This window comes from Heterocephalus glaber, unplaced genomic scaffold (assembly GCF_053883595.1).
Source record: "Heterocephalus glaber isolate CG9 unplaced genomic scaffold, H.glaber_assembly_v1.0 deba00001472, whole genome shotgun sequence".
NCBI lineage: Eukaryota > Metazoa > Chordata > Mammalia > Rodentia > Bathyergidae > Heterocephalus > Heterocephalus glaber.
Window position 1 is genome coordinate 44,611,679 of NW_028258315.1, and position 27,504 is coordinate 44,639,182.

General features: G+C 37.8%; 1 protein-coding gene and 1 pseudogene across 7 annotated transcripts in view; both read right to left on the reverse strand.

The window, feature by feature from the left end:
* Positions 1-14,640, reverse strand: part of LOC110351136 (uncharacterized) — an 86,904-nt gene extending 72,264 nt beyond the window's left edge. For 2 of the 7 annotated variants that reach the window (XM_087181987.1, XM_087181989.1), the window contains exon 1: positions 14,382-14,604. The gene's annotated coding sequence lies outside the window, so the exon portion shown is untranslated. Of the gene's footprint in view, positions 1-14,381 lie in introns of all 7 variants that reach the window. The other 5 variants (XM_087181985.1, XM_021266303.2, XM_087181990.1 and 2 more) reach the window with 5 other exon arrangements.
* A 5,114-nt stretch (positions 14,641-19,754) lies between these two features.
* On the reverse strand, positions 19,755-20,725 carry LOC101726310 (CKLF-like MARVEL transmembrane domain-containing protein 6 pseudogene; annotated as a pseudogene).
* Positions 20,726-27,504: the final 6,779 nt, after the last annotated feature.

Genomic DNA, 27,504 nt, shown 5'->3' on the forward strand with positions numbered 1-27,504 from the left:
ACAATAAACTTGAAGACATTGACATAGGAAAAGTTTATGAATAAAACCTCAGTAGCACAGGAACTAGCACAAAGAATCAACAACTGGGATCTCATCTGATTAAACAGATTCTGCACTGCAAGAGAAACCACCAACAGAGCTAAGAGACAATCTACAATGTGGAAATTTTTTTTTAACAGCTGTACCTCAGATAAAGGATCACTATCTAGAATATATAAAGAACTGAAAAAAATCAGACCCCACAAGTCTAAAGATCCAATTCAAAAATGGGCATCTGAAATATACAGGCATTTCTCAGACAAAGAAGTAAAAGCAGCAAAAAAACATGAACAAACGTTCAACATCAGTGGTCATTGGAGAGATGCAGATGAAAACAATGCTGAGATTCCACCTCACCCCAGAAAGAATGGCTGCTATCAAGAAATCAACCAATATCAAATGCTGGCAGGGCTGTGGGGAGAAAGGAACCCTTCTCCATTGTTGGTGGGAGTACAGACTGGTGCAACCACTGTGGAAATCAATATGGAGATACCTCAAAGAACTAAGATTGGAAGTCTCATTTGACCCAGCTATTCCCCTACTGGGTATCTTCCCTAAAGAATTAAAAGAGTCATACCACAGTGATATATGTCCACCCATGTTTATAGCGGCACAGTTTGTAATAGCTAAAGCTTGGAAACAGCCCAAGTGCCCATCAACTGGAAACTGGATAAAGAAGATGTGTTTTTTTTTAATAAAATGGAGTATTACTTGGTCATAAAGAATGAGAAACTAGAGACATTTATAGCTAAGTGGATGCACATTGAGGCCATACTCTTAAGTGAAATAAACAGGACACAAATGTGTAAATACCGCATAGTTTCTCTGATGTGAGAAAATGAAAAGTGTAAATGTAGGAAGCAACGCTAAATAATTTTAGGAAAAAATCATTTGATTAGGCCTAGTTCTCCTGCCTAGCTCTCCAGCTATGGCATTGATATGGAAAAGTTTTAGATAACTTAATAGATTGAATATTAAGGTAGTTGTAGAAGTAAAATAAGTAATGTGTTCTTTTAAGATTTGATTTTCCTGTAACTCCTAGTTTAAGGTGAGGATCATCTGACTCTAACTCGTAACTTCATTAACCTAACAAAGTTATCAGGCCAGGGTGAATTTACAATGTATATGGCCTATCTTGTGTCTGTGACTTGTAAATAGGAACTGGAAGTGTATTTACATATCAAAGACCACTAGGGATGAGATAATGGCTAAAAAAGATATAAAAAAGGAAATGCTGAACAAAGTGGGCATGGATATTGACCAGACTGGTTTCTGGCATTCTCGTCTGCTCGCATGAAGAAATTTTATTATTTTATCCAAATTCTGTGTCTCTGTGTATTTCTTTCCGAGATTTCTGCAACAGTATTCAGAGACATAATTCCATTTTGGCCTCCAATCACAACTGAGACCTCAACGATCCAGTGATGCTGTGACTCTCCAGGACAAGATTACACCAGTGGGAGGCATCCTGGGAGGAACCAAATCTTCATCTGCATAGTTCCTCATTGTTCTTGGATTTCCGCCCTGCCCCCCCCAGTCTTTTGTTACAACCTGTTTATCCCAATGTGAGGTACTGAACTCTCTACATTTCATTTGTTACATTTGTTTCTCCCATGGTACTGAATAAAAGGTGCTGCAAGCTCTGGGTCTTTTGTCTTTGCTGCCCAGAGCAGCACTGATCAAGCCCAAAGGTCAGCTTCTTCTCCAAGTCTCATTTTTCTACCTTTCCTGCATAATAAGTTAATTTGCCTTGTGCTGCCATGGCTCACAGACTAGGACTCACTCCTGAGGTTCTAGTAACATCCCCCTTCCCTGTTCCTTACATGTAAATAAGGATTAAAATGATTAAAATGAATAATTGATAATTTGAAATAGGAAGAAAAGGTTCAAAGGGGTAGAGGAAATGGGAGAGGAAGGGGAAAGGAAATAAGGGAAAGGAAAAATTATGAGAAAAGGAAAAAATGGAAACAAAGTCTTTGTAAATAGAGATGGGTGGAGAGGGTGAAGGGACGACAGGGAATGGGGAAAAAATAAGAACAAAGATACATCATGTGCAGGTACAAGTACCCAGTGATAAATGTAAACATATTATATACCTAAAATGTACCAAGAAAAGAATTTAAGCCAAAAAAAAAAAGTTAGAAAGTAGGGACACATGGCCACTGAATGGGACCTTAAATTTTAGTGTAATATTCCAGCTTGATCTATTTTGTAAGAAAGAGAAAAACTGGACAGAAACCCCATATGTCCAGGTTTTTATGGCCCTATATCAAGATGTAGGACTATGTGGATCTTGTTCAATCTGTTATGCCTGTGTGCCAACAGAGCCACCTAAAACAGAACCACACCTTGTAGAAGTTGATGAAATGATTACTCATTTAATTGGTGAGCTGAGTAAGCCAGTCAACTACGAAAAGATTACAGAAATTACTCAGGACAAGGAAAAAAATCTTGCTTTGTTTTTGTGGAGCTTAACTGAAACCCTCTGTAATTATACTAATATTGAGCCAAACTCACAGGAAGGACAAGCTATCAGGAACACATTTTATAATCAAGTCAGCCCCAGATATTCACAGGAAACTTCAGAACCAGGGTATGGGTTCTGTCTTAAATATTTTCTCATTGTTGGGCCAAAATAACCAACATCCAAAGTTAAAGAAGGAAAGGTTATTTTAGCTCACAGTCTGTAGAGGTTTCAGTCCATCAACAGCTGGCTCCAAAGCAGGACAGCATAGCAGAGGGGAAACAGTCCATTGCAGGGTAGAAAGGAAGCAGTACACCTCTTTGCCTTTTATCCCATCCAGGCTGGAAGTCTTTTGGTTGGTGGGTGCTATCCACACCCAGGGTAGGTCTTTCCATTATTCAAACCAAGAACTATGCTAAACCAATCAGTGGACTGATTAAGTTATCACACCTTTCATACTTATTCACACACCCTTAACCCACATTTACATACCCTAGATCCAGCCACCTCCAAAAAGCCTCATCTATGAGCATGTGAGATTTTGGGGGAAATACAGATACAAGCCATAACACATCCTTACGGCCCTATTAATGAACTTTTAAACTTGGCCTCTGCAGTCTTCAGCAACAGGGACAAAGTAGCAGCAAATGCTAAGGCCCAGGGTAAATGACTACAGGCACAAGAACAGGCCCAATTTATTCCTTTGGCACAAGAACACAAAACTCGTCCTCCTGAGAATATCCCAAACACTCCATATATGAAGGTGGAGAATAAGAGACCACATGGCTGCTACCACTGTGGAGAGCCTGGACAGCTGCAAAAACAATGCAGTAAATGAGTCCCTTCTTCACCTGGGATGTGCCTCCACTGTAAAGTGGGAGGGCACTGGAAGTGAGATTGCCCATTCCTTTGAAGTGAGGAGAAGCCAACTGCTTCCATTATGGCTGCCCTAGAAGACTGAAGGTACCAGATCTCACAAAGTCCTCTCAGCAAAGTGAATATCCCCCTGCAGGAGCCTCAAGTAATTTGACATGACAGGTAAAAATATTAGTTTTCTACTGGATGCAGAGCTTATAAATCTGCCTTATCTGAATTCCCTGGGTCTTTTTCTAATAAGACCTATATTGTGACTGGTGTTCCTGATATCTCTAGGGCTAAACACCTTATAATGTACCTAACCTGCACAGTTGGGACACTAACTTTCCCACAGACTTTCCGACTTCTCCTGGAATGCCCTACCACATTATTAGGCAAAGAATTTTTTAACTATTTATGGGCAATTCTTTATCTAGCACCAAAATATTCATCTTTTTGTGGAGCATTGGTATCATGTCCACTAGACAATATATTTAGAGCTAAACCTAAGGAAATTTTATCAGAGGTAGATCCATGGGTCTGGCATCCTAAAACCTCAGGAAAGACAGTTCAGCCTATTGTCATTTCCTTAAAGGACCCAAACAGCTACCCCCATAAATGACACTATCCTTTTAAGCCCGAGGCCTGCTGGCCCCTTCAGCCTCTAATTTCTAAATTCTACAAGCATGGTCTTTCACTCTATTGCCAGTCACCATGAAACACCCCTATCCTTCCAGTACTAAAACCAAATGGGGAATATTGACTAGTCCAAGATTTGTGAACTATGAACCATTTAATAGTTTCTAAGCTATAAACTATTTTAACCCAAATACCAAGTGGAATTACATGGTTTACTGTCTTAGATCTTAAGTATGCCCTCTTCTGCATCCTACTGCAGTCTTGTCTGCAAAGACGTTCCCAGCAGCTATGGGGTCTGAAAGACTTTGGTGTCCCTTCCAGTGAAGTACATCCACTAAAGTCAGCAAGAGGGCGGCCTGGAGAAGGGCTTTAATGAGTGGAATGTTAATGACTGAAGACCCTTGGGAGGTGAGAAACCCTCCTGCCCAGCATGGCTATGCAGTATATGAAACGCATATTTGGAGTCTGTAGGGATATTCACTTGTAAGCCCTTAGCCAATGTAAGTGCATGGGTCAGGGTGATCAGCTTAGCCTATTGAGGCAGTGGATAGAGCGAGACCTGCAGCTTCTATGATAGAATCATGACAGCATATCCTGCCCTGGCAGGCGAGTTAGGGGTGGGCTTATATGAATTCCCATCAATGAACCAGGAATGGTCAAGGTTGGGAAGGGGGAAGGCAGAAATGTGAGGGAAAGGAGAAGTTGCTAGATGTATTACAGACATGAAGTTCTGTCGTTCAAGCTTTTTAGAAAGAGGCAGTTTGCTTATGAGGTGAGAGGCTAGGTTAAAATTGGGGCCTAAGGCGATGGTAACTGTGGGGGTTTCCATGAAAAGCACAGAGTTGAAGAAGGCAAGGAGCAGAAAGAAAATGTGAGAGGTTGGATGAAGACATGAGTCCCTGCAAGTTAGGGGAAGAGTAAAAGGCGAGAGGGCACATCTAGTGATTTTGAGTGTTTCTAGGAGTACCTGTATAATACTGATATAAAATCAAAAAATATCTGATCCTTTTAATAAGTTCCAGAATAACTATTCTAAATGGACAGTAAGTATCTGAAAATGGAGACATTTGTCAAACTATAGGTTAAGCAGATAAAAATGAACTTTAAAAAATAAATCTCAAAATAACAGGGTTGTATCTGTCCATCATTTAAAAATATCACATAACTGGGGCCAAGAGACTACTCTTAAATTTGGGTAACACCCCAGGACCATTCCTCCTTTCACTGTCATAAGAGAGGCAGAAATAAAAATAAAATGACCCAGAAAATCAGGCCACAGCACATGCATATTAGATTTTGTGGCTGGATCATATCCTTTCCTCCCCGCAAACCTTGTTAAAAATTCAGACATAGGCACTGTTGTCTCATGTATGTGATTTAATCAGAGTGAATTCTGGAACAGACATGTTTATTATGGTGTCTCTGAGATGCCTTTACACCCCGTTAGTCATTTCTGTCAATCTTATCCAGAGAACTAATGAGAAGCACCCAGGCTGGGATGCACATCTTTTAAAATCTGCAAAGCTGATTTATCTGTGTGCTTAGTGTCATCCCAACACCACATTTATGTTCATGTCACCTTTCTGTTTCTATTGGCATGGACTTGCCCTCAGCATACCTTTCCTGTTATCTTTAATAAATGCAGCTGCTTTTTGTTCTACCATGGGTTATATACTTGAATTCTTTGCTTGCTGTACATAAGAACTGGTAGTCTAATCTTGGATACATCACACAGTATTACAGTAATTTATAAAAGCACAGCTCATTTCATATTCTATTAAGAGATATTTTTTAAATAGTTTTTGCTATGAAATTGGTAATAGCTATGATTTACCTATTAATGGATTTGTTTTGCTAATAGTTGTAAGAGATATTTGCTAACAATTGCAAGGCTTCCTTGCATCTCTGTAACAGATTAATTGCTATTATCTTACTTTATTTCATTTTTGCTTAAGTTGAGTTCTTAAAACTGTTTTTTTTTTTGGTATCGGGGATTGAACTTAGGACCTTGCACTTGTGAGGCAGGCACGGTGCCACTGAGCTAAATCCTCAGCCCCCTTAAAACTATTTTTTGAAAAATTACTTAGTTCTTACTAGAAAAGCCTTGGAAGGTTCAAAACAAAAGATTTTGTGGATTTCTTGTCCCAACTTTGTTACATGTTCTTTTGTAGATGTGCAGTGCTTATTTATATATGACAAGAGTTTTGGATGCTGATATGAGTTAATACCATGAGTTACCCATGTGCAGGGTGGCATAATTTTATAATAATGTAAAAGTTATATTTTTGTTTGAAATTTATCATATATGTTAACAGTATAACGTCTTTTTTTTTTTTGGTACTGGGGATCGAACTCTGGTCCTTGCGCTTGTGCAGCAGGCAGCAAAACCATTGAGCTAAATCCCCGGCCCCAGCAGTATAACTTCTGAGTAAAACATTTCTAGTTATAGACAGTATGTCCTAAGCAAAATATTTTTTTAAAAAAATTAAAAATGTAATACACAGGAATAATGTAAGGCAGGAGATATCACATCACCAGACTTCAAGCTATACTACAAATCAACGGTGATAAAAATGGCATTGTAATGGCACAAAAACAGACACGTGGATCAACAGAATGGACCAAAATAGAGGATAAAGAAACACCCCCGGATGGGCCAGGGATTTAGCTCAGTGGTGCAGTTGCCTGCCTTGCAAGCACAAGGTCCTGAGTTCAATCCCTGGTAGCAAAAAAAAAAAAAAAAAAACCTAATCAAGAAACATCCCCAGAAACATAGTTATTTGATCTTTGACAAAGGGGCCAAAAGTATAAGATGGAGGAAAGATAGTTTATTCAACAAATAGTTCTGGGAAACTGGACTAGTGGTTGGCACAAGATTGAAGCAGGACACATACCTTTCACTATGTACTAAATTAAAATAAAAATGGATTGAAGATCTAAATAATAAAACAGAAACATTGAACCTAGTGGAAGGCAAAATGAGTAAAACGCTTGAAGTTCAGGAAAGGATTTTTAAACAAAACCCATTGTACAAGAAATAATAAGAATCAACAAATGGGATTATATAAGATTAAAGATTCTGTACAGCAAAAGAATCAATTAGCAGAGTGAAGAGACAACCTACACAATGAGAAAAAATTTTACTAGCTATTCCTCAGAGAACAAATATCTAGAATATATAAAGAACTCAAAAAAAGGAGACCACTTAAAATAAAAGAGCCAATCAAGAAATAGGCAAGTGAAATAAACACTTCTCAGAAGAAGTACAAACAGCCAAGAAATATATGGAAAAATGTTCAACATCTGTGGTAAATAGAGAAATACAAATTAAAACAATACTAAGATTTCATCTTACTCCAGAAAGAATGCCAATTATCAAGAAATCAAAGAGTAACAAATGCTAGTGTGGCTGTGCTGAAAAATAAACCCTCCTACATTGTTGGTGGGAATGCAAACAGGCAAAACCACCAAAGAAATCAGTATCAAGATTTCTCAAAGAACTAAAATTAGAAATTCCATGTGACCCAACTATACCCCAACTATACCCCTCCTAGGTATCATCCCCAAAGAGCAAAACACTACAATGATATGTGCATATCAATATTTATAGCAGCAAAATTCATAATACCTAAATCCTGAAAGCAGCTGGTATGCCTATCAATAGATGAAGAGAAAAAAAAGTGGTATCTATATATAATAAAATACCACTTGGCTATAGAGAAGGATAAATTCAAGACATGTATAGGAAAATGGACGCATCTGTAAAACATAATATTGAGTGAAATAAATCAATCACACAAGCTTAAATAACATATGGTATCTCTTACTTGAGTAAGGCAATGTACAAAGACAATAATGAAAGATAAAAGGAAACAAGAAGATAGACCTTAATAAATGAGAAGGAGTTCAGGAGAATGAGGGTGAGGCAAGAGGGGAAGGGCAAAGGGAAGTAAGCAGAATTAAGATATACCATGTAAGAAACCTAATAACCTCAATGAATATATTATGTCATACACATAAGCTAGGAATTATAATAACAACAAGAATGAAAATCAGGGAAAAAAGATTTGGAGGCAAAGGGAGGAAGGTAGGTGGGAGGGGGAAGGTGACTAAAAAACAGGCTTGGGGCTGGGGATTTAGCTCAGTGGTGCTGTGCCTGCCTTACAAGTACAAGGTCCTGAGTTCGAGTCCCAGTACTGGAAAACAAACAAACAAACAATAAAGCTGTATTATGTACATGTACGCATGCCTAAGATGAATGCAAGCATCATGTACTGCAAATATGTACTATTAAAAAAAAGAGAGAGCCCAGGCTGGGCAATTAAAAAAAATAATGGAGAAATAAGGTATTTCCTGGACAATAAAATGAGCACCTTAAAAAAAACTGATGACCAACAAACCAGTACTACAAAAATTACTCAAGGATATAAGTCTCATAGAATGACGGTACCAGGGAGGGTGAGCAGTTAAGCAAAGGGGAAACAAAAAGGAAGTCAGCATGAGCAAGCTAATGTAATGACAAGAATACATCAGTATATTTCAGTAATAACCCATTGTGAATGGTCTCAATTCCCCAATCAAATGACACAGTTTGACAGAATGGATCAAGAAACAAAACACAATGACATGCTGTATAGAAGGAACACATTTAATCTAAAAAGAAAGTCACAGACTAAAAATGCAACAATGGAAAACAGTATTCCATGCAAAAGGACACTTAAGCAGGAGTAGCCATCTTGTTTTCAGACAAAGTGGGCTTCAAGCCAAAACTGATGAGAGACATATAAGAAAGTCACTACATATTGGTTTTGAGAACAACTCAACAATGATAGACAATAATTAAAACCTTTTATGCACTGGTGCACTGAAGTTCATAAAACAAACACTGCTAGACAGAAAAGATCAAATAAACACCAACACAATTAAAGTAGGGGCCTTCAAAAGCCCACTAAGCCAAATAGATCAAAAGCCAAATAGATCAAGTAGAAAATATTAACAAGGAAACAGCAGAGCTGAACCAAATCTTTGAACAAATGGACTTAAACATCTGCAGTGACCCACCAATGACAACAGAAAATACATTCTTCTCACCAGCACGAGACTTTAAAATAGACCACATGCTAGCTTACAAAACATGCTTAAGTAAATTTATTTTTTATGTTTTTAACTGTATATCCTTTTATTGGTACATTTTAGGTATACAATATAATGACATTCATCATTGGAAATTTGCACCTTTACATACTCTCTTGGTTCTTATTTTTCCCCCCTTCTTCTACCCTCCCTTCAACCCCTCCATCCCTCCCTATTTACAAAGACTTTGTTTCTTTTTTTATTTTCTTATATTAATTCCATTCCCTTCTTTCCTTTCCCCTACCCCTCCCACTTTCCCTTCCCCTTTGCCCCTTTTCTTCCTACTTCACATTATTTATTATACCTTTTAGTCCTTAGCTTAAGTAAATTTAAAGGAATCAAAATTATCCCTTGCATATTATCAGATCATAGCACAATGAAATTAGAAATCAATGACAAACTACAGAAATTATGCAAATGCATGAAAATCAACCTGTATAATCAATGTGTCACAGAAGAAACAAGGAAGAAATTAGTTCCTAGAATCAAATGATAATAGCAGTACAACAAACTAGAATTTATGGGACACAATGAAAGCAGTTTTAAGAGAAAAGTTTACAGCTGTGCATGCCCACATCAGAAAAAGAGAGCAGACAAAGAAGTAAAAGCAGCAAATGAACATATGAAAAAATGTTCAACATAACTGGTCATTCAAGAGATACCCAAAGCTGAGATTCCACCTCACCCCAGAAAGCATGGCTGCTATCAAGAAATCAACCAATAATAAATGCTGGCAGGGGTGTGGAGAGAAAGAAACCCTTCTCCATTGTTTGTGGGACTGCAGTCTGGTGCAACCACTATGGAAATCAATATGGAGATACCTCAAAGAACTAGGATTAGAGGTCTCATTTGACCCAGCTATACCCCTGCTGGGTATCTTCCCAAAAGAATTAAAGTCATACCACAGTGATATATGTGCACCTATGTTTATAGCAGCATAGTTTATAATAGCTAAAACTTGGAAACAGCTCAATTGCCCATCAACTGGAGACTGGATAAAGATGTGGTTTTTTAATAAAATGGAGTACTACTCAGTCAGAAAACGAGAAACTAGAGACATTTATAGCTAAGTGGATGCACATTGAGGCCATACTCTTAAGTGAAATAAATAGGACACACGTGTAAATATCGAATAGTTTCTCTGTGTAAAAAACTAAAAGTGTAAATAAGGATCAAAATATATAATTGATATTGTCAAATAGGAAAAAAGGTCTAAAGGAGTAGGGGAAGTGGGAGGGGCAGGGGAAAGGAAAGGGAAAAGGAAAAACATGAGAAAAGGAAAAAAATGGAAACAGTCTTTGTAAATAGGGAAGGGTGGAGGGGGTGAAGGGAGGGTAGAGGAATGGGGAAAAAATAAGAACCAAGATACATCATGTACAATATCCCAATGATGAATGTAACTGTATTATACACCTAAAATGTACAAATAAACTTGGGAAAAAAAAGAAAAAATGAGACCAAATAAATAACCTAACCCTCTCTCAATATCCTATAAAAACATTAACAATGCAAATCCAAAATAGTACAAGAAACAATAATAGAGATCAGAGCAGAAATTAATGAAATTGAGACAATACAAAGAATAAACCAAAGAGCTGATTCTTCTAAAGAATAAACAAAATTGCCAGCCAATCTTATGAAAGAAAGCAAAGACACAAAACAATGAAAAGGATGAAATTACAACCAATAGAGCCAAGTTCAGATTACTAGTATCTACTTTGACAATGTGTACTCTAATAAATTAGAAAATTAAAAAGAAATCAAATAGATTCCTATATGTATATTCCTAGATGTGAATTATCAAAACATAACCAGGGAGATATAAAATCTTTGAATAATCTAGTAAAAGGCAATGAAATTAAAGTACTAATAAACTACCAACTAGAAAAGCCCCAGACCTGATGGAGTCACCTTTGAATTTGACAAGTACTTCAGGGAAGATCTGATACCAATACTTCTCAAATTCTTTAATGAAAAACAAGGAGTACTCCCAAAGTCACTTCTGGAAGCTAGCATTACTCTGATTCCAAAACCAGACAGGGGCCTGCAAAAAAGAACTACATGCCAATCTGTTAGTAAACATAGATGCAAAAATATTCAACAAGACATTGGCAAACAATACAACAAATCATTAAAAAACTGATACATCTTGAACAAGTAGGCTTCATCCTAAGGATGTAAAGATAGTTCAACATATGCAATCAAATAAATGTAATACATCAAACAAATAGAAGAAAGGATAAAAATCACATGATCACCTGAAAAAGATGCAGAAAAAGCATTTAACAAGATCCAACATCTGTTCATGATAAGAACCATGAAAATATGTGTAAAAGGACCTTATCTTAATCTGAGTAAAGCCATTTATTACAAACCTACTACAAACATTTAAGGGGGGAAAAGCTGAAAACATTCCCTCTAAAACTAGGAACAAGATGAGGATGTCCACCATCAGCATTTCTGGTCAATACAGTTATCCAAACATTAGCCAGAAAAATCAACAAGGAAAAATAAATAAGTAAAAGGGATAATTATAGGAAAAGAAGTAAAATTATCATTATTTGAAGATAACAAGACTGTCTACATAGAAGACTCAAAAATTCCAACAAGATTCTTATAAGTAATAACCAAATTCAGAAGTGTAGCAGGACACAAAATCAACACACAAAATGCAATAGTATCCCTGTACTCCAATAATGAACTCATTTAGAAATTAGGAAATAACCATTCACAATAGCATTAAGAAACATTAAATATTTGGGAGTTAACATAACCAAGAAAGTGGAAGGCCTCTAGAATGAAAACTACAACACCGTAAAAAAGGAGATCAAACAGGGCATCAGAAAATGGAAAGATATTCTCTGTTCCTGGAAAGGCAGAACAAATATGGCCAAAATTGCCATACCTCTAAAACTGATATACAGATTTAAAACAATCCCAATGAAAATACCAATAGCATTTCTCATAGAACTAGGAAAAACTACCTTAAAATTCATATGGAACCAGAAGAGACCCAAAGTAGCAAGAGTAATCCTGGGCAACAAGAGCAAAACAGGATGCATCACAACACCTGGCTTCCAGTTACATTACAAAGCTAGAGATAAAAAATGGCATGTTACCAGAACAAAAACAGACATGTGGATCAATCAACAGAAAAGAGGATGCAGAAACAACACTAAGAACATTCAGTTATTTGATCTTTGGCAAAAGGGCTAAAAATATGCTGGAGGAAATACAGCTTCTTTGGCAAATGATCCTGCAAAACTGCCAAAAGATTGAAGCTATACTCGTATCTCTCACCTTGTACTAAACTAAAATCAAAATGGAGTAAAGATTTAAATATTAAAATAGAAAACACTTAAGATGTTGGAAGATAAAATCAGCAAAACTCTTGAAGACAACATTTGAAAGGACTTCCTTTTAAAAAAACCATAGTTGCACAAGTAACATGAAGAATCAACAACTGGGATCATATTGAATTAAAAAGCTTCTGCATAGCAAAAACAATCAAGAAATTAAAGAGATAACCTACAGAATGGGAAACAATTTTTGCTAGCTATTCCTCAGACAGAGGACAAATATCTACAAAATATAAAGAACTGAAAAAAATTAGACCCCCCCATTAAAGACTCCATCAAAAAATGGGCAGCTAAAATGAATATAAGTACATTCTCAGAAGTACAAATGGCCAATAAATACATGAAAAAAAGTTCCAACACCTCTGGCTATTAGAGAAATGAAAATTAAAACAACACTGAGATTCCAATTTATACCAGAATAATGATTATCATAAAGAAATCAAATAACATGCCAGTTATGCTATGGGGGAAAAGGAACTCTTCTCTATTTTTGGTGGGAATGTAAACTAGTACAAACACTATAGAAATCAGATTCAAGATTCATCAAAACATCAAAAACAGAAATTCCACTAGCTCCAGCTAGTCCTCTTATAGGTATCTTCCTGAAAGAGTTAAATAAATACATCTTATTACAGTGATACATGTGTACCCATGATTATAACAGTACAAGTCATAATCACTAAATCTTGAAAGTGGCCTATATGTCCATCAACAGATGGACACACAACGGAGTACTACTCTTCCATAAAGAAGGATAAATTTGAGTTATTTTTAGGAAAGTGGATGCACCTTGACACCATAATATTAAGTGAAATAAATCAGATACAGAAACTTAAATATATGATTTCACTTATACAAGATAACCAAAATACTGAAAAAAAAATTGAAGAGCACATAAAATAGGTAATAGGAAACAGGGAGATAAATCTTTTGTGAAACGGAAGGGTAACAGAGATAGCGGGTGAGGGATAGAGGGGAAAGAAATGAATGAAAAAAGAATTAGGAAATATTATGTACCTGTACCCAATTCCTATGAGGAATGTAATCCTTATGTACTGCAAATACAAACCAATAAAAATTAAAATTAAAAAAGAAAACTATACATAGGGTCAATGACTGAGTAGATTCTTTAAAAGGATGAACATGATTGACAAACCCTTAGTCAAAACTTAACAAAGTAAAGAAAAACCCGTATGGATGCAATTAGAAATGAAAAAAATGAATTCACAGTGAACATTGCTGAAATCCAGAGGATTCTAAGAAGCTATTTTAAAAACTTGTATTCCAATAAATTGGAGAACCTACAAATAATGGAGAAATTTCTAGACACACATAAACTACTAAAATTGAAAGAAAACATAAAAAACCTGAAGAGACCAATAACAACAATGACATAGTGAAAGTAATAAGAACCCTACCAAGGAAAACCCAGGACCTGATAGATTCACTCTAAAATTCTACAAGAATTTCAGGAAAGGTCTAATGTCAATATTTCTTAAACTGTTCCATAAAATTGAAAAGCAAAGAGCACTGTCAAACTTTTCCCCAGAGGCTAGCATTACACTGACAGTAAAACTGTACATATATATTTTTGTTATGTATACATTTACATAACATTTTAAAAAGAGACATTATGTTCAACAGATGCGCATAACTTCTAGTGAGAAGTTGTAAAATAAAGAATACATTCCCATTTTTAATACAAATTAGACGGAAAACAACCACCTTAGGTACATGTATGTTTTTGTAGGGCACTGGATTAAGGAAATGGATCAAAGTATAAGGTCGGGAAAGGAAGGAGAGGGAAAGTTAGACATCCAGCACCTCCGACTAGTCAGGGAGCCCCGCCCCTCCACCGCAGCCCCGCCCATCTTGCGCAGCGTCGTCCTCACCCTTCAAGCACAAACGCAGTCCCTACCCCCCCAGTCACCAGTCCTAAGGCCCGTCCATTTGACGTAGACCCTGCTGCAGCTCCACCATCCAGGCCGTTTTGGACCTCACCGTGACCTCAATTCCTGGAGAAGGAAACGAGAATTTCTCTTCAGAGACTGAAAGTCTGAGGCGGCTCAGTCTTTCCCCGACTAAGGAGGAGTCCCGGATCTCCGGTCCCGAGAGCCGGAGTCCTAGCCACTTCCGCTCCCAGAGGCCGCGAGACCGGAAGCGGAAGTGCATGGGCGGGCGGTCTGTGTGGTTCTGGTCGACTCTTGGCTGTGGGGGTGTCTCACCGGTCTGTAGGTGAGCCTGGCCTGTGGGGAGGCCGAAGGAGGAAGGGAAGGCTCCAGGGGAGGACCGGGACCTAGGACAACCCAGACCTAAGCTGAGGTGCTGATTTTCTGCGCTCTTCCCAGTCCTAGGGCGGGGACTGTGCAGCTCAGCCTCGCAGCCAGGCGCCCCTTGTGGGTCCCTAGCTCTCAAGTATCGGAGTCCTGTGGACAGTGCTGCTATCCTGTCAGAAAGGAAGCTCCATCCAAGGTCCAATCCAGGGCCCCCAGCTCAGTCTTTATCTGTGTTCCCTGATATGTAGCAAAAGTGCTTCGGGAGGCCCTGCCCTGCGTCTCACGCAAGATGACTATTAGTAATTACCAATTTATTTCACATGGTATTTAATATTATCTATCTTTGCAACTTAAAAGTTAGGGCAAAGTCTACATGTACAAGTTGATTTGAGTTGTCAAATTTATTTTTAAAATTGAAAGAATGAACTAGATGATGATCCGATACAGGTATATATAGATCCATATAATCTTTTTTTTTTTGATGACCTACAATTTTTGATCCCTAAGCTTAATCTCTGCTAGCTTCATTTTGCTTCTGTTCCTTTTTCTCTTTCCTTTCCTTATTTTCATTTAAGTGAACTTTTACTTTGGCTGTGAGCATCATTTTTTGCCTCTTTTTTTTCCTTTGTTATAGTGTGAGCTTATCTTATGAAACACTTTCTCAGGCCACAAATGTTATTATCAAGGAAAAGTAAGACTACTTAGTTCTTTTCAAGTTGGCTCCAGTTCTTACCCAAAACTCGTGAACCACAAATCTTCAAAATATGAGACTCCAGGAAAAGGGTGATAGAAGTTTTGTTAGTACTAGAAATGGGAATTGAGTTGGTCATAAATGGGATATCCTTTTTAATAATAAGTTAAAGCTCATTCCTACTGAAATATGAGGAAAAGTTAACTCTGAAGGAAAATTAAAAATCAGATTTCAGTGTGTATAGGCATGTCTTCTTAGATTTGCTGTACTGAATTATTCATGAGGACTGTTGATTTTTGGGCATATTTTCATTGGGATGCCTTCAATGAACTGGCCCTTAAATAGAGAAATAGTGTAGCCCTTGCCCCCGTGGAGGTTTTATTCTAGCTAAAAGAGGGATTTTACATTAATAGTGGCAAGGATGATACCAGACTACTGAGCAGGATAACTTGAGGTCAAGGAAAAAATCTGAAAAGACAAATGTTTAAACCTAAAGGGTGAGTTCTATGTAGCTAACCAAGGGGTTTAGCTGTAAAGTAGGGTTATATAGGAGATTTGAGAGAACATTTTATGTGCATAGGTCCCTCAGGCAGTACAAAGCCTGGTGTGTTCTTACAGGAGAGAAAAGACAGAAAGCTAAATTAGAGAAAAAAAAAACTGGAGTGGATGAACTAGGTTGGACAGAAAGGCAGGGCCCTGACAGTTATGGTAGATTTTACAGTATATTTTTTAAGGTCATTAGGAAGCCACTGCATCATAGTTTTAAGGAAAGAAGTGATATGTCTACTTTTGTAATGTAAACAAAACACTGCTTCTGGATTGAACATAGCATTTATGATGGACAAAAATGAATGCAGAGCCCATATAAAACAGTGAATAAATTCAGGACTTGCATAATGGTAGGCAGGGATTAATCAAATCAGAAAAGTTGGAATGTTTGAGGTATGTGTAGATGGAGATAGAATTGAGATTTGATGACATGCATTTTGTGTAGCATTGGAGCAGGGGTCAACAGTTGATGGCTTATGAGGTAAATTGGGTCCAATTTTGGCTTATAAAATTTTATTGGATTCTTAAGAGTATCGCCTCAATGTGCATCCACTTAGCTATAAATGTCTCTAATTTCTCATTTTTTATGGTTGAGTAGTACTCCATTTTGTAAAAAACCCCACATTTATCCAGTCTCCAGTTGATGGGCATTTGGGCTGTTTCCAAGTTTTAGCTATCACAAACTGCTGCTGTGAACATGGGTGCACATATATCACTGTGGTATGATTCTTTTAATTCTTTGGGGAAGATCCCCAGCAGTGGAATAGTGGGGTCAAATGGGATTTCCAGTCCTAGTTCTTTGAGGTATCTTCATACTGATTTCCACAGTGCTTGTACCAGTCTACACTCCCATCAGCAGCGGAGAAGGGTTCCTCTTTCCCCATAGCCCCGCCAGCATTTGTTCTTGGTTGATTTCATGATAGCAGCCATTCTTTCTGGAGTGAGGTGGAATCTCAGCGTTGTTTTCATTTGCATCTCTCGAATGACCAGTGATGTTGAACATTTTTTCATGTATTTATTTGCTATTTGCTATTTCTACTTCTTTGTCTGAGAAATGTCTGTTCATTTCAGATGACCATTTTTAGATTGGGTCTTCAAATTTGAGAGGTCTGATTTTTTTTTCAATTAAATGAATTTATTTAAAAAGAAGACTATAAAATTTGACATTAGGAAAGATAAAAAAAGACCCAAAAGATTTAAATTGAAAAATACAGAAATGATTGGCTATAAACAGTGTAAAAATACATTTCTCAGTTCCCAAATAATTTAAGTATAGTAATTATAAAATTTTTGTACTGTAAGTACATTTCCCTCATAATTCTTAAGCATTCTAAACAATTTGTATAAAATATTACAAATTAAATTTACCATAACTGCTAATACAAAATTAGTTTGGGTTCATTGAGGTTATCCTTTTCTGTACATAACAAGAGCTTCTGGTCCCAAGTTCTCCCTGAATTATTTGCTAAAATGGTCTTTTTACTCCTACTTCCATAATAAAAGAGAGGCTAACCAGACATGGGTTCCCTAAGAAACAAGGTGAAAGTTATAAAAATGATCAAAGTACAACTGAACAATTTATCTTTCTAAAAAGGAAAAAATAAGTGGTTAACAAGCCCATTTCTTCACCAATGAGACAAATGGAGTCAGAATAAGGGTGTTTAAGTTCAATTCCAACATGCTTCATGTGTGAAACCAGCCAAAACAAGGTCTGTCAATGCTGACTAGGCCCAACACATGGGCAGTGCTACTATTTCCATCTGGAATGTCCCCAAGGCCCATGGGTTGAAGGCTTGTTCCCCAGAGCGGCACAATGAAGAGGTGGTAGAAATGTTAAAGGTGGGGGCTTCTGGGAGGCCTGTAGTCAGCAGGAGCACATCCTTGAAGAGGACTGTGAGACCTCAATCTCTTCTAGTCCTTTTTCCATTTTGCTTCCCAGCCACCACGAGGTAGGCAGCTGTGATCCAACACACACTCCTCACCATGATACACTGCTTTACCACAGGCCCAAAAGCAATAGGGCCAACCAACCATTGACTGAACCCTCCAAATCTATGAGTCAAAATAAATCTTTTCTCTTTTCAAATTGATTATCTCAGGTATTGTGTGGCAACCCTGAAGTAGCCCAGATGATTTGCTGTGAATTCTAATGGGTCCACATCACATTTAAAACGACAACAGTGCAGTCTGATGTGAAATTCTACAACTAGCTACCACAAATTGGTTATCTTCAAATCAGTCTTTATTCTTAGATCAAAGACTCTCCCATCTTAGATGATATGCCCAGTAAAAACAGCATCCATGATTGCTTTCATTATCTCCCAAGTAGGCAATGGTGACATCATCATTACCACTAGCATCCAAATTGATACAACAGAAAAGCTACTGAGTGAGTCAGTAACATATCAGATGTCTGTCCACACTTACCAATTTCTGAGACCCACATTAGCCACCTTCATGCAACTTAAACTCATCTGTAACATATAAATGACAGATGAGAAACTACTAAAAAGAATGAGGTTATTAAAATATATCACTGGAAGAATTCCACATATGGAATCATCTTAATGCTGGAGCTCTGGGTCAGAACTCTAGGAGGGGGCTGGGGATTTAGCTCGGTGGAGCCACCACCTGTCTCGCAAGCGTAAGGTCCTGAGTTCAATCCCCAGTACCAAAAAGTAAAAAAAAAATCTAGGAGGACAAGAAAGGCCTAGCTCATATGACTTGGGCAGAAGAGCCCTATCCTAAGGGCCCTGTGTGTGTGGCTGACAGCCTGCCAACAACAAACAATTCATCCAAATTATCAGAACTGCTTACAAAGTGTCTTAAGAATTGTTTGACTACTCCAGTATTAATCTGGACAGGATTCTTCATTATTCACTTTCTTAAGATGTCTCCTCCAGAGAGAAACTAGAGCAACACCCATATGGGAACAAGGACCCCCCAGCTCCCTGCTACACACTTGTAGCAATTAAAGATCCTGAACCACCTTTAGACAACAAACAATGAGAAAAAGTAAGAACCACAGGCCCATCTTCGCCAGGTGATGATGCAGCACATGGACCATTCTGACAAAAAGATAGAAAACAGGCAAATGAAAAGTCAAAGCCTGGAGTTATAAAAAGATTTGCTCCAAGAGAACACATAAAAAGAGAACCCATAGAGCTGCATTAACTGAAGTAGAAGTGGGATAGACCATTTCTAACTCACAGCATGAATTCACTCTTCACATACATGCTAAGTGGCTGAAGTCTGTTTTTATAATTATTTTCACTGTATTGAGCAATAAGTCCATTCTCATCTTTGGTCCTTAGATTTAACATCAGTTTCTTCCATTTTTCTAGATTTTACATAACAATCTTTCTTTAAAATCTCAACAACCAAAGTGCAATATAAACATGAGGTTGCTCATGTTGCCTTTATACACAAAAAATACCAACATTTCCCATACATTTTACATTACGCTACACAAAGTTCTCAGAAAGTGTTAATAATAATTATTTAAAAATATTATCATATAATTTTAAGGCTGAGTGAGATGCAGTAAAGTCAAATATTATATATTAAGGAAAAAAACTGGACCAAAATTTTAAATATTGGTTTCTTAAATATACATTAAATCTCCATTAACATAATATAATCACCAACAAGCTAATATTGATGCAAATTAATTTTAAAATGAAACAATTTCTGGGCCAAGGATTTAGCTCAGTGGCACCGTGCCTGGAGGCACAAGGTCCTGAGTTTGATCCCTGGTACTGGAAAAAAAAAAAGGAAAGAAACAATTTCTAAAAGGATGAATACAATCAAGCTGTTTATACAGCTATAAAGCATAATTTAGAAGCTATGCCTAGAAAGAGAATGCCCAGTAATAGATTTATAATCATTTGAGCTATGTGATTTAAAGAAAGAATTGTCTTCCTCTCCACCTTAAAAACCTGCATTTGAGACAAGTTTCAATAGTTATTTTTAAAAACAATTTTTAAAAAATACCCTCTGGCTTAATTTGTAGTGACTGACACACAGCTCAACATTGATAAAATGCTTCCTGTCCTTCCCCCGGCTCTCCAAAAGAAGTGGTTTACACGATTGCACACATTCTGCAAGACCTCCTGACAGAGCTCAGGCATCATGAAGAACAGTCGCTCTCTTCTGTGACACCTGCTCCCAGAGTACACATTCAGTCGTTCGTGAGGGCTTCCACTGGAGGGGCCTCGGGCTTTCTCAGCTGGGACTCCTGTCACTTTTCATAGAACATAGCACCAAAGTCAAAGAGGAACATAAAACTTGCTATAAACCCAAACACAATTGCAGTAATTTCAACAGAGGTTCTGTCATGGGTGAAGATAAAAATGATAGATGCCAACAAAAACACACATCCTGTTCCCAGCTTAATGTAAAATTCCGATGATTTTACTTTTATGGCATCAACTCTGTCGTACACGGAAGTACAATACACAATTAGGAAAAGGAGACTCAGAAGAAAGGCACTGCAGCTTACAAATTCAAAAAAGTACAGTCCTCCACACAAAGTACACTGTGATACAACTTCTTCACAGATAAAGGCGAGCAGAGACAGCAGCAGCTGCAAGCCCTTGAGGACACGCTGATGCAGCGGCAGCCAGCCCAGAGAGAAGTGCGAGGCGAGTCCAGTCCGGGCGCCTCTAGTGAGGCCAGGGTCCTCCTCCGTGGTGGGGCTGTACACCGCTCTGTTCTCCATCGCCTAGGGACGAGAAAACCGCAGGCCAGACTGCAGGTCTCCAACTTCAGCCGCTGGAGCAGAAGACCTCAGCAGCCGAGCTGGGGGCGTCACTTCCTGGGCTTCTTCCCCAGCTTCCTAGGTCTGATCTTTTTAAATTCTTTATAGATTCGAGATAGTAGTTATGTCTACTTTTTAGTTGGGTTGTCTATTAATGAGCTGTGAGAGTTCTTTATATATTCTGGTCATAGGTTATATGCATTGTAAATATGGTTTGTTTCAGGACTACTTTTCATTTTAATGATGTCATTTAAAGTTCTAAATTTTGTTGGAATCTCATTTATCAATTTTTTTTATACATCATTTTTTTGTATCCTAGGTAGTTCTTGTCTACCCTAAATTCATAAACATTTTCCGATATAATTTCTTCTTAAAGTTTTACACTTTTAGGCTTTCATATTTAGGTTCATAGATCCCTTCAAGTTATTTTTATGTATGGAAATAAAGGGTTGAGGTTAATTTTTTTTTATACGGATACCAGGTGTTCTAGTGCTGTTTGCTGAAAACACTATCTTTTCCTTGGCTCTTAAATTGAGTTTATGTTCTATAAAATGCTAATGTTAAATAATCTTTCAAAACTCAGTGGACCATGTATGTGTGGTTCTATTTCTAGATTCTCTGTTTTGTTGCAATGATCTATATGTCTTTCCTTACACGAACACTGCCTTGATTACTGTAGCTTTAGAAGAAGTCTTAAAATTAGGTACTAAACATCTTCCAACACTGTTTTGTTTTTTTTTAACTTTTCTAGGTCCTTTTTACTCCTACATAAATTTTAAATTTCAATATCCAATTCTTCATTTATAGCAAGTATACACAGACCTGAATTTTTATATATAGCTTGTGTTTTCTAATCCTGCTAAATTCAAATACAAGTTCTAGGGGCTCCTAGAGATTTCTTAGTATTTTCTCTGTAGATGACCATTTCATCTACATATAAAGATTTTGCTTCTACCTTGCCAATCCTATCCTAATTGTGTCATTTTATTGCCAGACTATTTTGGTTTAGGCCTAGGTTTCAAAGTTTAATGGACAGATAAAGAGTAAGCATATCTGCCCTTGTTCCCCACCTTAAGGAGAAAGCACTGTATCTTCTCCATTCATATAAGGCATTCTCACTGGAAGTATGGAGTACATGTCTTTAATATGTTGAGAAAGTTCTGTTCTACTTCTAGGCTCCTGATACTTTTACCATGAACAGCTGTAGAATTTAGTCCAATACTTTTTCTCCAACTAGTGGCAGGATCATATGGCTTTTTCCTTTCCTCTGTTAAAATGATGACTTTTGGGGGTGGATCTTCCAATGCTGAACCAACACTGCCATCCTTATAACAAAGCTACTTTCTACATACTGCCAGAACTGACTTCTAATACTTTGTTTTGTCAAATTTCTATCTATGTTCATTCTTTTTTCTTCTATTATCTTTATCCAGTTTTAGGATTAGCACAATGTTCAGTTCCTAATATGAGGGGAGAAATGTTCCTTCTTTTTTCTGCTTTAATTGTTTGATATAATTTATCAGTTAAAATGTATATGAGCCTGTTTTTGTCATATAGGTAGATTTTCCAGCTAGGAATATACTTTCTTTAATAGGTGCTATTCAAATTTTATATTTCTTCCAGAGTTAGTTTCATTAATTTGTCTTCCAAGGTACTTCTTAGAAGTTGTCAAATTTATTTCAAAACAGATTTTTGTAATATGCTTTCTATATCCTTTTAAATTGTGTAAAATCTGTGGTAATGTCTCCTAGGTCTTGATATTTTAATCCTTAAAATGTATAATTGATATTGTGTAATAGGATGTAAAGGTCTAAAGGAGCAGGGGAAGTGGGAGAGGTAGGGGAAAGGAAAGAAGGGGAAAAATATGAGAAAAGGAAAAAAATGGAAACAAGGTCTTTGCAAATAGGGAAGAGTGGAAGGGGTGAAGGTAGGGCAGGGGAAGGGGAAAAAGTAAGAACCAAGATACTCATGTAATGGTACAAGATCCCAATGATGTACGTAAATGTATTTTATACCAAAACTGCTTCAGAAAGCAGTAAGAATGGTGGAATGAGTGTATTCAGTGTGAAGGAGAGTATTTTGAGAGGGATTAACAATGTATGTTTTACTACAATAATTTTTAAATATTTAAACATTCCCCCCTATATTTTGATCATATTTCATATACTGCCCCGCATTATGTGCTGTCTTTCCATTTCTGGGCCTCCCACCCCAGCCAAGAGTACCCTGAGGGCAGGAACTTCTGACCCATCTTGGGATGCCCTTCACTCTGTGCAGGTGCTGGCTCACAGCGCTGGCATCAGTACCACTGAGTCCTCACAGATCTCCCTGTGATCAGGAGTTGGGGCTATTTCACTGCCATTGAGCATGAGAGTGGGTGGAGCCATGCTTGACAGCTTCCCTGAGCTCAGAGAAGCAAAAAGCTTATAGTAAACACCTGTCCCTCACTGCTGGTTCCTGCCTGGTCCCACTTCCTAATCTCTCTCTGCTACCACAGATGTGGGAAAGGCTCAGCCAGGGCAATAGAAGTGGCCCATCACATGTGCCAGCTGACTGGTTCATGGATGGGCAATGAGCAGACAGGGCCAGGCAGGGCTGTGCTGGGGGACATGTACAGTCATGCTGCATGTCATTGTGGAGGATGGTTTACTTGTTCACAGGATGATGTAAACCTCAGGGGGCTGGTAGCCATCTATGAAAGTGGTTACAGTGGCTTTCAATCTGAGCACTACCACTTACTGACTGGGTGACCTTGAGCGAGCTGCTTAATTCTTTACATTTACATTGGTCTCACCTTAATAAAGTATATATCTTGTGCTGAGGGAACAAAAAGTAATACACTATATTAACAGAGTCAAGGACAAAAACCATATGTTCATCTCAATAGATGCAGAAAAGGCATTTGAGAAAATCCAGCACCTATTCATGATAAAAACACTACAGAAAATTGGAATAGAAGGTCTTTATCTCAACCTGATTAAGGCTATCTATGAAAAACCAACAGCCAACATCATACTAAGTGGTCAAAAACTGAAAACTTTCACACTAAAATCAGGAACAGGACAAGGATGCCCACTATCACCACTCCTGTTCAATATTGTTCTGGAAACAGCCATAGCAATTAGAAAAGAGAAAGAAATAAAAGGAATAAAGATAGGAAAGGAAGAAGTTAAACTGTCGTTATTTGCTGATGATATGATACTTTACATAGAAGACCCAAAAAACTCTGGCCAAAAGTCTTCTAGACCTAAGTGACAGATTCAGTAGAGTAGCTGGATACAAGGTCAACACTCAAAAAACAATAGCCTTCTTATATGCAAATAGCAGACCCAGTGAGAGAGAAATTAGGGAAATAATTCCTTTTACAATAGCATCTAAAAAAATGAAATATCTAGGAATCAACCTAACAAAGGAAGCAAAAAAACTCTACACTGATAACTACAGCACTCTGAAGGAGATCGAAGAGAATATATGAAAATGGAAAGACATCCCTTGCTCCTGGGTAGGAAGAACCAATATAGTGGAAATGGCCATACTTCCAAAACTACTATACAGATTCAATGCAATGCTAATTGAAATTCCAAAAATGTACTTCACAGAACTAGAGAAAACAATCCAAAAATTCATTTGGAAACAGAAGAAACCTAGAATAGCAAAAGTAATTCTAGACAAGAGAGACATGGCTGGGAGTATCACAATCCCCAACTTGAAACTATACTACAATGCTACTGTGATAAAACAGCATGGTACTGGCAAAGAAACATACCTGAAGATCAGTGGAATAGATTAGAAGATGTAGAAACAACTCCAGACATACTCAGCCACCTCATCTTTGACAAAGGAGAAAACCACCATCATTGGAGGAAAGATAGCCTGTTCAATAAATGGTGTTGGAAAAACTGTATTTCAACCTGCCAAAGATTAAAAGTAGACCCATACCTATCACTGTGCACTAAACTAAGATCGAAGTGGATTAAAGAGCTAAATATTAAGACAGAAACACTAAACTTGCTAGAAGATAAGTTAGGTAGAACTCTTGATGACATTGGCATAGGAAAAGACTTTACGAACAAATAAATCTTCAGTAGCACAGGCACTAACACAAAGGATCAACAACTGGGATCTCATCTTATCAAAAAGCTTCTGCACTGCAAGAGAAACTACCAACAGAGCTAAGAGACAACCTACAATATGGGAAGAAATTTTTAGCAGCTGTACCTCAGACGAAGGTCTACTATCGAGAATATAAAAAGAATTGAAAAAAATCAGATCCCCCAAATTCAAAGACCCAATTCAAAAATGGGCATCTGAAATGAACAGACATTTCTCAGACAAAGAAGTAAAAACAGCAAATAAATATATGAATAAATGTTCAACATCACTGGTCATTCGAGAGCTGCAGATGAAAACAACGCTGAGATTCTACCTCACCCCACAAAGAATGGCTACTAACAAGAAATCAACCAATAACAAATGCTGGTGGGGGTGTGGAGAGAAAGGAACCCTTCTCCATTGTTGGTGGGAGTGTAGATTGGTGCAACCACTGTAGAAATCCTTTTGGAGATACCTCAAAGAACTAGGGCTAGAGGTCCCATTTGACCGAGGTATTCCCCTACTGGGTATCTTCCCCAAAGAATTGAAAGAATTGTACCACAGTGATATATGTGCACCTATGTTTATAGCTGCACAGTTTGTAATAGCTAAAGCTTGGAAACAGCCCAAGTGCCCATAGACTGGAAACTGGATATAGAAGATGTGGCTTTTTTAATAAAATGGGGTACTACTCAGCCATAAAGAATGAGAACCTAGAGTCATTTATAGCTAAATGGAAGCATGTTGAGGCCATACTCTTAAGTGAAATAAATAGGACACACATGTGTAAATACCGAATAGTTTTTCTAGTGTGAGAAACTGAAAGTGTAAACAAGGATGAAAATGATTAAAATGAATAATTGATAAATTTAAAATAGGAAAAGGTCCAATGGTATACGGGTGGTGGGAGGGGAAGGGGAAAGGGAAGAAGGGAAAGGAAAAATTATGAGAAAGAAAAAAATGGAAAGAAAGACTATGTAAATAGGGAAGGGTGGAGGGGGTGAAGGGTGCATAGGCAATGGGGGAAAAAAATAAGAACTAAGATACATCATGTTCAGGTACAAACACCCAATGATAAGTGTAAATGTATTGTATACCTAAAATGTACTGATTAATATATAAATAACAAATTTGTCTTTTCCTCATTCTTGGGACAAAATACACAACACTTACAAATTAAAAGAGGAGAGATTTATCTCATCTTGGGCTCTCATCTTCAGTCCATGGTTGGCTGCCTTTATGTCAGAAATGGCATAGTGAAGGGTATCTGCTCACATTATGGTGGTCAGAGCACAGAAAAAAGGGAGAAGCCAAAGAGATATAGCCTTCCAGATCAAGGACCCAGTAACCCGCCTCTTTTGAGTAGGTGCCACCTCCCAGCAGCACACTCAGCTGCTGAACACACCAGGGGATAAATCCACTGATGTGTCCAGAACTGCCAAAGGCCAGTCACATTCCTTAAGCCCTGAGAGGATGAAGCTTTTGGGGAACATTCTAGTTCTAAACCATAACACTGTCTCAACAATTTCAGCATTTTTCCAAAATCCAAGGCCTAGTCTCTTCTGAGATGCAAGGCAAATTTGTAGCTGTAAACTTCTGTATCAATAAAAAGAAATTATAGAATCACAAGCTACAATGGCACAGGCTAAACTTATTTCAAATGAGAGGAATAGGGGGATAGAAAAGAATAAGACCAACAACACTGTAACTTAGCAGGGCAAGCATTAAGTCCTGTAGCTCCATAGCTGGCATCCAGGGCACTTGGTTATGAGATATGGGTTCCAGTGCCACCCTTATTACCTTGCTGGATGTAGCCAGATGGCCTCTCTCTTGTACTGACTTTACCCATTGCCTGCAACTTGTATCAGTGAATGTTCCAACTTCCTGGCATTTCCAGCTTCCTGGGGTCACCATTGCACCTTGGGCTCCATTTGCACAGCTTCATGCACTGTCCCTCAGAAGTCCCTTGCCTGGTCTCACAGATATTCCCTTGGAATCTGAATGGATGCCTTCTTGACCCCACAACTTTGAATTTTGCACACCAGTAAAACTAGCATCAAATGGACAATGCCGAGATCTTCAGTCAGTGGGAACAATAACAGTTCTGTCTTGTACCATGCCTATAGCAGGTTCAAAGTGCCTGGGAGGTTAAGCACTGTGAAATGAATCCCGGGGAACCAAGTCCCTCAGAGTTTCTTCTTATCCAATGTTCTCAGGGACTGTTTTCTCAAATAAAAGGTCTCAATTTTTGCATCCTTAAGGCTGTGATGGATGAAGTATTGCTGATTTCTGAGGTGCCTCCAGACATTTTCTTCTTATTTCTGTAGAAATAACTCAGTTTCTTTTTAATGGCAATAATCTCTTTAGCAACCAAACTTCATTTGGCCCCAAATTTATACATGGTTCCTTCTGGTAAGTTTTTCAATTTTTTTTCTCTGCATTTTGCCTCCATTTCTCACTGTAAATATGGCTTTAAAAAAAGCCACAGCTTGAATATTAGACTGCCTTTGAATTTCCTTCACCAGATCATTTAGTTCACTGACTTTAGTCTCAGTCCCCTGAAAAGTCTCAGGATGTAAGCAAAATGTAGACAAACTTTCTGCTAGAGTGTAGCACATGTTGCCTGATGTCCAAATGCAAATGGAGTT